Source organism: Pseudophryne corroboree, chromosome 1 (genome assembly GCF_028390025.1).
Source record: "Pseudophryne corroboree isolate aPseCor3 chromosome 1, aPseCor3.hap2, whole genome shotgun sequence".
In the NCBI taxonomy this organism is placed as follows: domain Eukaryota; kingdom Metazoa; phylum Chordata; class Amphibia; order Anura; family Myobatrachidae; genus Pseudophryne; species Pseudophryne corroboree.
Window position 1 is genome coordinate 889,881,139 of NC_086444.1, and position 11,943 is coordinate 889,893,081.

At 45.1% G+C, this 11,943-nt stretch overlaps 1 long non-coding RNA gene across 1 annotated transcript in view; it reads right to left on the bottom strand.

Annotated features, from left to right (window-relative positions):
• The window catches only part of LOC134960505 (uncharacterized), an 83,227-nt gene extending 74,212 nt beyond the window's left edge, over window positions 1-9,015 (bottom strand). The window contains exon 1 of the long non-coding RNA XR_010187779.1: window positions 8,917-9,015. This is a non-coding gene — a long non-coding RNA (uncharacterized LOC134960505). The remainder of the gene's footprint in view (window positions 1-8,916) is intronic.
• Window positions 9,016-11,943: the final 2,928 nt, after the last annotated feature.

Sequence of the window (11,943 nt, forward strand, 5' to 3'; positions counted from 1 at the left end):
ACACTATTTGCTCTAATACATTCATTTTATTCACAGACTAACACAGATTAATACAGGTTGAGTATCCCTTATCCAAAATGCTTGGGACCAGAAGTATTTTGGATATCGGATTTTTCCGTGTTTTGGAATAATTGCATACCATAATGAGATATCTTGGCGATGGGACCCAAGTCTAAGCACAGAATGCATTTATGTTTCATATACACCTTATAAGTTTGTGTACATTGAGCCATCAGAAAACAAAGGTTTTACCATCTCACTCTCACTCAAAAAATTCCGTATTTCGGAATATTCCGTATTTCGGATTATTTGGATATGGGATACTCAACCTGTACTAATGTAAAGTAAAAGATGACATTGCCAAAAATAAACAATCAGACTTGTCATTTGATTCTATTATTACTATTAACATTTATTTTGATTAACATAATAATCTATTTTTCCCAGAAAAGCAATGGAGGAATGAACATTAGTATATGAGAATGTGGGTGCATACTGTATACTAACTAGGGCACATTCAATCATTTTGCTTATGAAGCAAGCATAATTTCTAAATCAAGGGGGTCATTCCGAGTTGTTCGCTCGGTAAAAATCTTCGCATCGCAGCGATTTTCCGCTTAATGCGCATGCGCAATGTCCGCACTGCGACTGCGCCAAGTAAATTTGCTATGCAGTTAGGATTTTTACTCACGGCTTTTTCATCGTTCTGGCGATCGTAATGTGATTGACAGGAAATGGGTGTTACTGGGCGGAAACAGGCCGTTTTATGGGCGTGTGGGAAAAAACGCTACCGTTTCCGGAAAAAACGCAGGAGTGGCCGGAAAAACGGGGGAGTGTCTGGGCGAACGCTGGGTGTGTTTGTGACGTCAAACCAGGAACGACAAGCACTGAACTGATCGCAGATGCCGAGTAAGTCTGAAGCTACTCAGAAACTGCTACGAGGTGTGTAATCGCAATATTGCGAATACATCGTTCGCAATTTTAAGATGCTAAGATTCACTCCCAGTAGGCGGCGGCTTAGCATGAGCAAATCTGCTCAAATCCGCTTGCGAGCGAACAACTCGGAATGACCCCCCAAGTTCTGAAAATCTGTTACAAATTATAAAGATCATGTAAAAGATTAAATTTCAGTGCCAACATGCCAAGGGCATAATAACAGTGAGTGACATTTACAGTGTCTGTCCTTTATACAGTGCAGGAAACATGCAGTTAAGAAAATAAAAGTGAGACATTTTGCAGCAAATTTGCAGTGGGAAAGATGTTCTAATAAAGTTGTATCAAGTGTTAATATGACAGCTTACAAAATTCATTTTAAATCAGACACTACCGTTCATTATTCATCTAATGTCAACCTGGGACAGGATCCAAATTACTTTGCTTCTGACTGTATAGATTGCATTTTGTTGATGTGCCTTAGGTATAAAAAATGTATTAGTTACAAACTTTTTGGCAGTGGCTGATAATTCATTCTGCAATCCTGACTTGGTATGTGCTCCCAGACAGAAGCAAAATAAATGATAATGCATTTACATGTGCCTTAGTTATCAACCAAGATTGTTAGAAATGAGGCACAATGTCTTATACAATTCTCCAGTGTTGCAAGCTGAGTAGCCTCGAGGTACAAGGAGATTACACAGTTTAATCAAATCAGCTCTTTTATATTACATACAGATTTCTGCAGAGCTGTGAACGTAAATATATATAATTTCTGAAGTTATCTGCAGCGTGTGGATTTTTCTCATTTGTAGGAGTACAGTATGTACAGGAAATTATTTATATAAGCAGGCTCAGCAAGAGATATCTTGGGGCCAGTACACTCATATTGTTGGGCTCTCCCCAGTGGCGTAACTATAGCGGGTGCAGCAGGGGATGCAGCTGCTATCGGGCTTGATGGTTTGGGGGGTGTCAAAGGCAAAATCACTGCACCCTCTTAAAAAAATAAAAATGTCTTCATATTTTTAATTTTTAATTACTGTTGGCACACCGGGTTCAGGGCCCGGCAGTGTACTTACTGGTAGGGAGGCGGAGCTGCTTCAGAATCCAGAAGCGTGGCTGCGCCTGCAGTAGTGGCGCTGGTGGTGCAAGGCTGACGGATGTGGCACTGTATAAGGGAGCTGCTACTGTACTGCAGGTGCAGCCATGATTCCAGATTCAGAACAAGCAGCTTTGCCTCCCTCCTCCCTACCAGTAAGTACACTGCCGGGCCCCGAAATAAAAATAAAAAATAAAAATAATAATATGTAATAATATATTTTAGAGGGTGCAGTGGGATTGCCTTCCTGGCCCCCCAAGCCGCCAAGCCCCATAATAGTTGCATCCCCTACACCTTGTATAGTTAGAGGGGCCGGCCATGTCTGTCCATCTCTGCCCCCTCTCATCTATCCCTTTATGCCCCCTCCGTCTGCCCGTCTATGCCCCCTCTAGTCCATTCGCCTTTCCGTCTATGCCCCCATATGGTGTTCTATCTTTCCATCTGACTGCCGATGCCTCTGTCCATCCATCCATCCATCCATCCATCCATCCATCCATCCATCCATCTATGCCCCCTCCTGTCCATCCGTCTGTACACCCATATGATGCTCTATCTGTTTGTCTGTCCATCTATGCTCTCTCCTGTCCATCCATCTGTCCTTCTATTCCCCTTCCCACCTGTCCATCTTTGTCCCTTCCCGTCCTTACCACATATGGGGCTTTGTCTGTTTGTCTGTCTGTCTATGCCCCCTCCCATCCGTCCATGACCCCAAATTGTTCTCTGTTTGTCCATCTGTCCGTCACTGCCGCAAACATCCATCTATTCCCGCATATGGTGCCTACCATTCACCCCTAACCGTTCATCCGTCTGTCCGTCTATGTCCCCAACCCCCATCCCCTGCTGTTGTCAAGTAGTGTCCCTCCTGCTCACTTCTTCTCCCACTCTCTCTCCCCCTCTCTCCCTAACACTCTCTCTCACTACTCTCTTTCTCTCTCTCTCTCTGACACTGTCTCTCTCTTTCTCTTATTCCATTTTTCCATGAAAACCACCTTTCTCTCTCTTTTTTTTCTCTCTCTCTCCCTCCATCCCTAAATCACTCCCCTCTCCCCCTGGAACCTGCTTTCTCTCTCACTCTCTTCTTTCTCCTGCCCCTAAGGGACATTGTAGCAACAAAGGCAGGGGGGTTGTGGGGGGGGGGGGGGTGTTCCAAGATTTTGCTATGGGGTTACATTATCCTGTAATACTCCTGTCTGAGAAGGAGCCGGCAGTTCACTGAGAAGGAGACGGCAGTTCAGCCAGAGTCCCTGGGGGCAGCCCAGCATCCCACAAAGTATGTGCCCCTTTAGTGATGAAAATGGGGGCTCCATAAGGCCATGCCCGGCCTTTGCGAAGCTAATCCCCCTCATTCAAAGGTGCGCATAGGGGGGTGCTTGGCCACATCAGGTGTAAACAACCTGGCGCCTGGATATCTTTGCTGCATATAAAATAGTATCTACCTCATTTGCATACATATCTATACATGACTAAAGTATTATACATTATGTAGTCAGTAATTCAACATAAATATTAAATGTGAGCTAAATGATTCTTTGAAAAGAGAGACATTATAAACATTTGATCCTACTTCATAGCAGGGGTATGCAGCCAGGATAGGCAGAGCCTCTCCTGTCATACTCCCTGTCAAACTCCGGAGGTTTTACATAAAAAAATTAGAATAATACAAAGAAGATATTATAACATAAACATCTTGTTTATTGTAATCCTTTTGTTAGCTAACACCCAGCAGCTTTGTGAAGATCCCTGGAGCTGGTGGGAGACGAAAGATGAGGCAGCAACACCTCTACTTCAGTTCTATTGTCAGACACTGCTTTGAAGATCTGGGGGCCACACCATGGGCAGTAAAGCTACACAAAAGGAGCTAATAGATGCATGCCTCTGAGTGTGGGGGCGGGCCTTGTACACTGATGGACACTTAGGTGTGTCATGTGACAAGGAAGTGCACTGTAGTTGGAGCTTAGTCAGCAGCAGCAAGAGAAGACACAGGGATGCAGGTAGGAGACTCAATGATGTAGTGAGGGGAGAGTTACAGTGAGTAGGGGTGAGACAGGCTCCCAGCATTCAGACCCATCCCCATGTGTGCCTCCCCAGCCATTCACCTAACCGCACATCACTGCTTCATAGCATAACCAAACCTTCAACATAGGGGGTCATTCCGACCCGATCGCTCGCTGCAGTTTGTCGCAACGCAGCGATCAGGTTGGAACTGCACATGCGCCGGAGCATGGCAGTCGTCGCTGCATAGCGATCGCCTCTGAGACAGAGGCGGTCGCTGGGCAGGAGGGGGCTGAACTGCGGCGTTAACCTGCCATTTAGGAGGCGTGGTCCAGCCAACGCAGGTGTGGCCGGACCGTTGGGGGGGCGTGCCGTGGCGCCTGCATGACATCTCACGCAGCTGCTGCGGCCATCGGCAATGACAAACAACTCCCGGCCAGCCGCAGGAGCTGCGCTGGCCGTGAGTTACTCCAGAAATACAAAAGCATCGCCGCTGTGCGATGCTTTTGTATTTGTGCGGGGGGCGGCACTGACATGCGGGGCGGACTAGCCCTGTGCTGGGCGTCCCCCCGCATGTCAGGGAAGATGATCGTAGCTGTGCTAAATTTAGCACAGCTACGATCAACTCGGAATGACCCCCATAGTGTTGTGTACATTTTAATCAATAGCCATCCTGGTTCAGTCACGAATGGTAATAATAATATTATTAATAATAATAATATGTCCCTTGCCACCAACTGCACTGATGTTGGTGTTTTATGTTGATTTATTTGATAAGCCTTTTCTTTATTATTTAACTCATAGTGTTACAATCTGCATCATGTCATTAATCACTATTTTTTTTAATTTTAAGGCTTTTTCTTGTAGCTACATGAATCAGTATAATTATTTTTCATAATCACTTGTTAGATTAAGTTCATATTTACTTGCAGATCCATAATACACAGTTTACATTAATATTACATATGAGACATTGGTTCATGTAATAAACTTCAGTTCAATATGGATCAAATCTTAATATTCAATGTCAATGTTCCAATTTATGCATATTTGTAAATTCATTGGAATTGGGGATATTACTGGCTGATCAGATATTCTGTCTCAATATTATTTTCCAAAAAATATGAAGCTTTCTGTGGTCTGCTAACATCATCTGAAGCCAACTCAATCAGATTACTGCTGGTTTGTCCACAAGCATAAAAGGATATTTGAGAGTACATAATAAAACCAATATATACATGCAGAGCCATCAAATTGACTCATTACAAGCCGCCTCTGCTGTGCTGTGTGCGCCGCGCTGGAGAAGAGGAGAGGAGCAGCTCCGGAGGCAGGGGAGGAGGAGGGAGGGGGCATGGAGCCGCAGCAGCGCTATGTAATTGGTAGTGGTGCCGCTGCAGCAGTCCCTCTCCTTCCACATTGGCTGCCCGGCGCTGCTGTGAATGCTGGGATGCGCTTCCCTCATCCCAGCATTAACACCGGCGTCGGCCAGCCAATGCAGAAAGAGAGGGACAGCTGCAGCAGCGCCACCACCAATTACACTGCGCTGCTGCGGCTCCAGTGCCCCTCCCTCCTCCTCCTTCTCCCCTGCCCAGGATCTGCTGCATAAAGCCTGCACCGAGGAGCCTGACTGCCTGAGCCAGCGGGGAGAGATGGTAAGTATCTATCTGTCTATCTATCTATCTATCAAAGTAAAAGGGGACGCTGTCTGCCGTACAGTGTATAAAGGGGACGCTGTCTGCCGCAATGTGTAAAAAGGGGGATGCTGTCTGCTTTAATGTTTAAAAACGGGGATGCTGTCTGCCGTAATGTGTAAAAAGGGGACGCTGTCTGCCGAAATGTGTAAAAAGGGGGACTGGCTGCCGTAATGTGTAAAAAGGGGGACGCTGTCTGCCGTAATGTGTAAAAAGGGCACGCTGTCTGCCGTAAAGTATAAAAAGGGCATGCTGTCTGCCGTAATGTGTAAAAAGGGGACGCTGGCTACCGTAATGTGTAAAAAGGGGGACTGTCTGACATAATGTGTAAAAAGGGGGACGCTGTCTGCCGTAATGTGTAAAAAGGGCACGCTGTCTGCCGTAATGTGTAAAAAGGCCGTAATGTGTAAAAAGGGGACGCTGTCTGCCGTAATGTGTAAAAAGGGGACTGTCTGCCGTAATGTGTAAAAAGGGGGACACTGTCTGCCGTAATGTGTAAAAAGGGCACGCTGTATGCCGTAATGTGTAAAAAGGGGACTCTGTCTGCCGTAATGTGTAAAAAGCGGACGTTGTCTGCCGTAATGTGTAAAAAGGGGACGCTGTCTGCCGTAATGTGTAAAAGGGGGACTGGCCGCCGTAATGTATAAAAAGGGGGACTGTCTGCCATAATGTGTAAAAAGGGGACGCTGTCTGCCGTAATGTGTAAAAGGGGGACTGGCCGCCGTAATGTATAAAAAGGGGGACTGTCTGCCGTAATGTGTAAAAGGGGGCTCTACCTGGTGTAGTGGCGCTACTGTGCAGCGTAATTTGAATAATGGAGACTACTGTGCACCGTAGTATGAATTGCTCATATTTTGTGGCCACACCCCTTCCCCTTGAAGCCATGCCCCTATATATTTTTAGCGCGCCGATGGCACGCACTGCCCCTATCTTGCATGGGGGGGGGGCGCCAATGCCGTTTCTTGCACACAACGCTAAAATGCCTAGTTACGGCACTGTATACATGTAAAAATGAATTACAAAAATGAATAAAAACAAAGTAATATGTAAAAGCCAAATAAGCCAGGATTATTAAAAGCCTCTCAGATAATGTAGATAAAAACAACAACAGTAAAATGAAAAGAGAAACATTAATAAAGTAATACTATTGTATATGTAGATTATATTACTTAATATTGACTTACCTTTCTTATGATTATATTGAACAATCAATAAAAAAAAATTCAAATACAGTAAACGGAGTTATATAAAAAAACATATTTGTCACTTGTGAAGGTATTTTGATTTATAGAGCTCCATTGAAGATGACCAACAGCTGCAGTGTTGCGCCAGTGAAATTAGGAAGAACTAATCACACTATTACTAATATGTGGAGCAATGTCATATTAAGGCACAATACCGTTGTTTTCTATTTTGATCAAATTCAGAATATGAGTTCCCTTTATTACTGAGTGACTATGGCAAAGTTGACTACATGTCTAATTGGTTTATAACACACGACTTTGTATGAAGGGAATTTGCATGTTCATATGAAGAATCAGCAACATCTTACACTTGTGACTAGAAATGATTGAAGAAGTGATATGGGGGAGGGAAGTGGCGGGCAATCTTAGTTCAAGTACAGTAACAGCACCATATACTTAATAGTCAAAGAACATTAGGGCCCATTTAGTCAGCAACAAATGAGCTCATGTTTTTGAAGAGGTGGACAAAGCCATAGCTATTCCTATCAGCTGCTTGTGCTGGATTTCTTGTGCACAGGTCTTTGTTGCTGATAATGATAATCATCTATATGAACATTGGCAGGATAAAAAATAAATAAATAAATAAATAAATAAAGAGCTTTATATCCCACCCTTACCCCCCACCAAAAAAAGGAAAAGTGAACTAAGCACCAGCCCAGACTGTCTGCCTTCATTGTGTGGGACAAAAAAAGTTGAAGCCAACACAAGGTAATACAGTATGTTGGGCTCATCATACTGTAAGTCTGTAACAGGGCAATCGGACATAATAGGGCAAGGCCTCATTTGCCTGTTCAGCATGCCCTTTGAAATTGCACTGGGGTTCCTCCCAACACTAGCTAGTAGATGTTGGTAAAATATTGTTTGATAGTTATAAAATAGCGTTTTTGTTTTTGTATTACCGTTCTCTGCAAGACCTGGCAGCCATAAACAGCTTGAGTGTACCATTGTTTCTAAAACCACAAGTACCAGCATATCAATGGATGCCAAAGCATGTTTTGCCCCCATGTTTTGTACCCCTGTAAATGGCCATTTGTGTAGATATATGGTATCACACTTGTTTTAAAAGGGGAATTTATATCTGCCTCATAATCCAATATGTATGTGTATGGATCATTATTTATGATGATATAGGGCCAGATGTACTAAGCTTGAAAAGTGATAAATATCACTGTGATAAAGCACCAGCCAATCGGCTCCTAACTGTCATTTTTCAAACACAGCCTATGACATGGCAGTTAGGAGCTGATTGGCTGGTGCTTTATCACAGTGATATTTATCACTTTTCAGGCTTAGTACATCTCCCCCATAATGTCAGCCAAAGTTATTTTTATCTACAATGCAGATAATTTCCAGCATCCCTGGCAGCATGATGTCAGGAGCAGGTCACATGAGTGGTGTCAGGTGGTACAGGAAGAGACAATTTGAAGTGTGTGGCAGTTGGTAGGGCCCTGAGGTGACTGTTGGGGAGGCATTTTGTACTGCTGAGGGACCGGAGCACGGAGCAGAGGTTGCGCTGCGTATTGCAGCAGTCAGAGTATATAAATAAATAAACTTTGCCTAGAGTGAGACCTACTGACACTCCTATCATTACAAGCTCAGCTCCGATGTGTGTCATGTGCTGGGAGACGCTGCCAGAAGGAGAAAGCCAGGACGTGCAGTAGTGCTGAGAGACGTAATTGCTGGGACATTGCAGAGGGAACAGCCTATATGTGAGTGATATCAGCAGGCAGAGTTATACAGGATATACAAACAACAAAAAGCAAGGCTGCGCTCTATTTGAGTAATAAATTTAACAATGTTTACATTTTAATAAGAAATTTCATGAAAATACATAAAAAGACAAATTTTAAAAGGCAATATTGGTAAATATTAAAATATTAAAAATGTATTTTACCCTAATAGAAGTCAGGATATGAAAAATCTCTCACTGGAGGGTTTGCGCTAGAGGAGTCCATACCTTATAATTCCCCTGTGTTTTCAACTGAGTGTCCAATTAACAACAGTTCCTTTCTCTGACGTCCTAGTGGATGCTGGGAACTCCGTAAGGACCATGGGGAATAGCGGCTCCGCAGGAGACAGGGCACATCTAAAGAAAGCTTTAGGATCACCTGGTGTGCACTGGCTCCTCCCCCTATGACCCTCCTCCAAGCCTCAGTTAGATTTCTGTGCCCGACGAGAAGGGTGCACACTAGGGGCTCTCCTGAGCTCTTTGTGAAAGTTTTAGTTTAGGTTTATTATTTTCAGTGAGACCTGCTGGCAACAGGCTCACTGCATCAAGGGACTAAGGGGAGAAGAAGCGAACTCACCTGCGTGCAGAGTGGATTGGGCTTCTTAGGCTACTGGACATTAGCTCCAGAGGGACGATCACAGGTTCAGCCTGGATGTGTCACCGGAGCCGCGCCGCCGGCCCCCTTACAGAGCCAGAAGAGCGAAGAGGTCCGGAAAAATCGGCGGCAGAAGACTTTCCTGTCTTCAGATAAAGGTAGGCGCACAGCACCGCAGCTGTGCGCCATTGCTCTCAGCACACTTCACACTCCGGTCACTGAGGGTGCAGGGCGCTGGGGGGGCAGCGCCCTGAGACGCAATAAATCGTTAGAAACCTTTTATGGCTAAAATAAATGCATCACATATAACTCCTGGGCTATATGGATGCATTTAACCCCTGCCAAAACATACAAGAAAACGGATGATAAGGACGCCGAGAAAGGGGCGGAGCCTATCTCCTCAGCACACTGGCGCCATTTTCCCTCACAGCTCAGTTGGAGGGAAGCTCCCTGGCTCTCCCCTGCAGTCACTACACTACAGAAAGGGGTTAAAAAAGAGAGGGGGGCACAAATTAGGCGCAGTATAAACAATACAGCAGCTATAAAGGGAAAAACACTTATATAAGGTTATCCCTGTATATATATAGCGCTCTGGTGTGTGCTGGCAAACTCTCCCTCTGTCTCCCCAAAGGGCTAGTGGGGTCCTGTCCTCTATCAGAGCATTCCCTGTGTGTGTGCTGTGTGTCGGTACGTTTGTGTCGACATGTATGAGGAGAAAAATGATGAGGAGACGGAGTAGAGTGTCTGTAATAGTGTTGTCACCCCCTGGGGGGTCGTCGACACCTGAGTGGATGTACTGTGGAAATTGCGTGACAGTGTCAGCTTTGTATAAAAGACAGTGGTTGACATGAGACAGCCGGCTACTCAGCTTGTGCATGTCCAGACGTCTCATATAGGGGCTCTAAAGCGCCCGTTACCTCAGATACAGACGCCGACACGGATACTGACTCCTGTGTCGACGGTGAAGAGACAACCGTGATTTCCAAATAGGGCCACACATTGCATGATTGAGGCAATGAAAAAAGTTTACACTTTTCTGATAATATGAATACCACCAAAAAAAAAAGGGGTATTATGTTGGTGAGGAAAAACTTCCTGTAGTTTTCCTGAATCTGAGAAATAAAATGCGTGGGTTTCCCCCCGATAACAATTGATAATTTCTAAAAAGTTATTGGCAGTATACCTTTTCCCGCCAGAGGTTAGGGTGCGTTGGGAAACACCCCCTAGGGGGGATAAGGCGCTCACACGCTTGTAAGAACAAGGGCTCTACCCTCTCTTGAGATGGCCGCCCTTAAGGATCCTGCTGATAGAAAGCAGGAGGGTATCCTAAAATGTATTTACACACATACTGGTGTTATACTGCGACCAGCAATCGCCTCAGCCTGGATGTGCAGTGCTGGGTTGGCGTGGTCGGATTCCCTGACTGGAAATATGATATCCTAGATAAGGACAGTATATTATTGCCTATAGAGCAATTAAAAGATGCATTTCTATATATGCATGATGCACAGCGGAATATTTGCCGACTGGCATCAAGTATAAGTGCGTTGTCCAATTATACCAGTAAAGTGGTCAGGTGATGCGGATTCCAAACGGCATTTGGAAGTATTGCCTTAAAAGAGGGGATGTACCCCAGGTCGCCTCTCAAAATAAGACGCCGTATTATCAGGCGCAGGCCTGGTTGGCAAGCGGACAAAAGGGTTCCTCTTTTCTGCTCGTGACAGAGGGAGAGGAAAATGGCTGCAGAGATCAGCCAGTTCCAAGGAACAGAAACTCTTTTCCGCCTCTGCCAAGCCCTCAGTATGACGCTAGGGCTTTACAAGTTCAGGCACGGTGGGGTCCCGTTCTCAATGAATTTCAGTGCGCAGTGGGCTCACTCGCAAGTAGACCCCTGGATCCTTCAGGTAATATTTCAGGGGTACAAATTGGAATTCGAGACGTATCCCCCTCGCCGTTTCCAAAGGTCTGTTTTACCGACGTCTCCCGCTGACAGGGAGGCAGTTTTGGAAACCATTCACAAGCTGTATTCCCAGCAGGTGATAATCAAGGTACCCCTCCTGCAACAGGGAACGGGGTATTATTCCACACTATTGTGGTACCGAAGCCAGACGGCTCAGTGAGACCGATTTTAAAATCTAAAATCTTTGAACACTTGCATACAGAGGTTCAAATTCAAAATTGAGTCACTCAGAGCAGTGATTGCAAACCTGGAAGAAGGGGACTACATGATGTCTCGGGACATCAAGGATGCTTACCTTCATGTCAAAATTTACCCTTCTCACCAAGGGTATTTCAGGTTATGGTACAGAACTGTCACTATCAGTTCGGACGCTGCCGTAGGGATGGTCCACGGCACCCCGGGTCTTTACTGAAGTAATGACCGTAATGATGATATTCCTTCGAAGGAAGGGAATTTTAGTTATCCGTTACTTGGACGATTCCCTGATAAGGGTAAGATCCAGGGAACAGTTGGAGATCGGTGTAGCACTATATCAGGTAGTGTTGCGGCAGCACGATTGGATTCTCAATATTCCAAAATCGCAGCTGGTTCCGACGACTTGTCTTCTGTTCCTAGGGATGATCCTGGACACAGTCCAGAAAGAAGGTGTTTCTCCCGGAGGAGAAAGCCAGGGAGTTATCCGAGCTAGTCAGGAACCTCC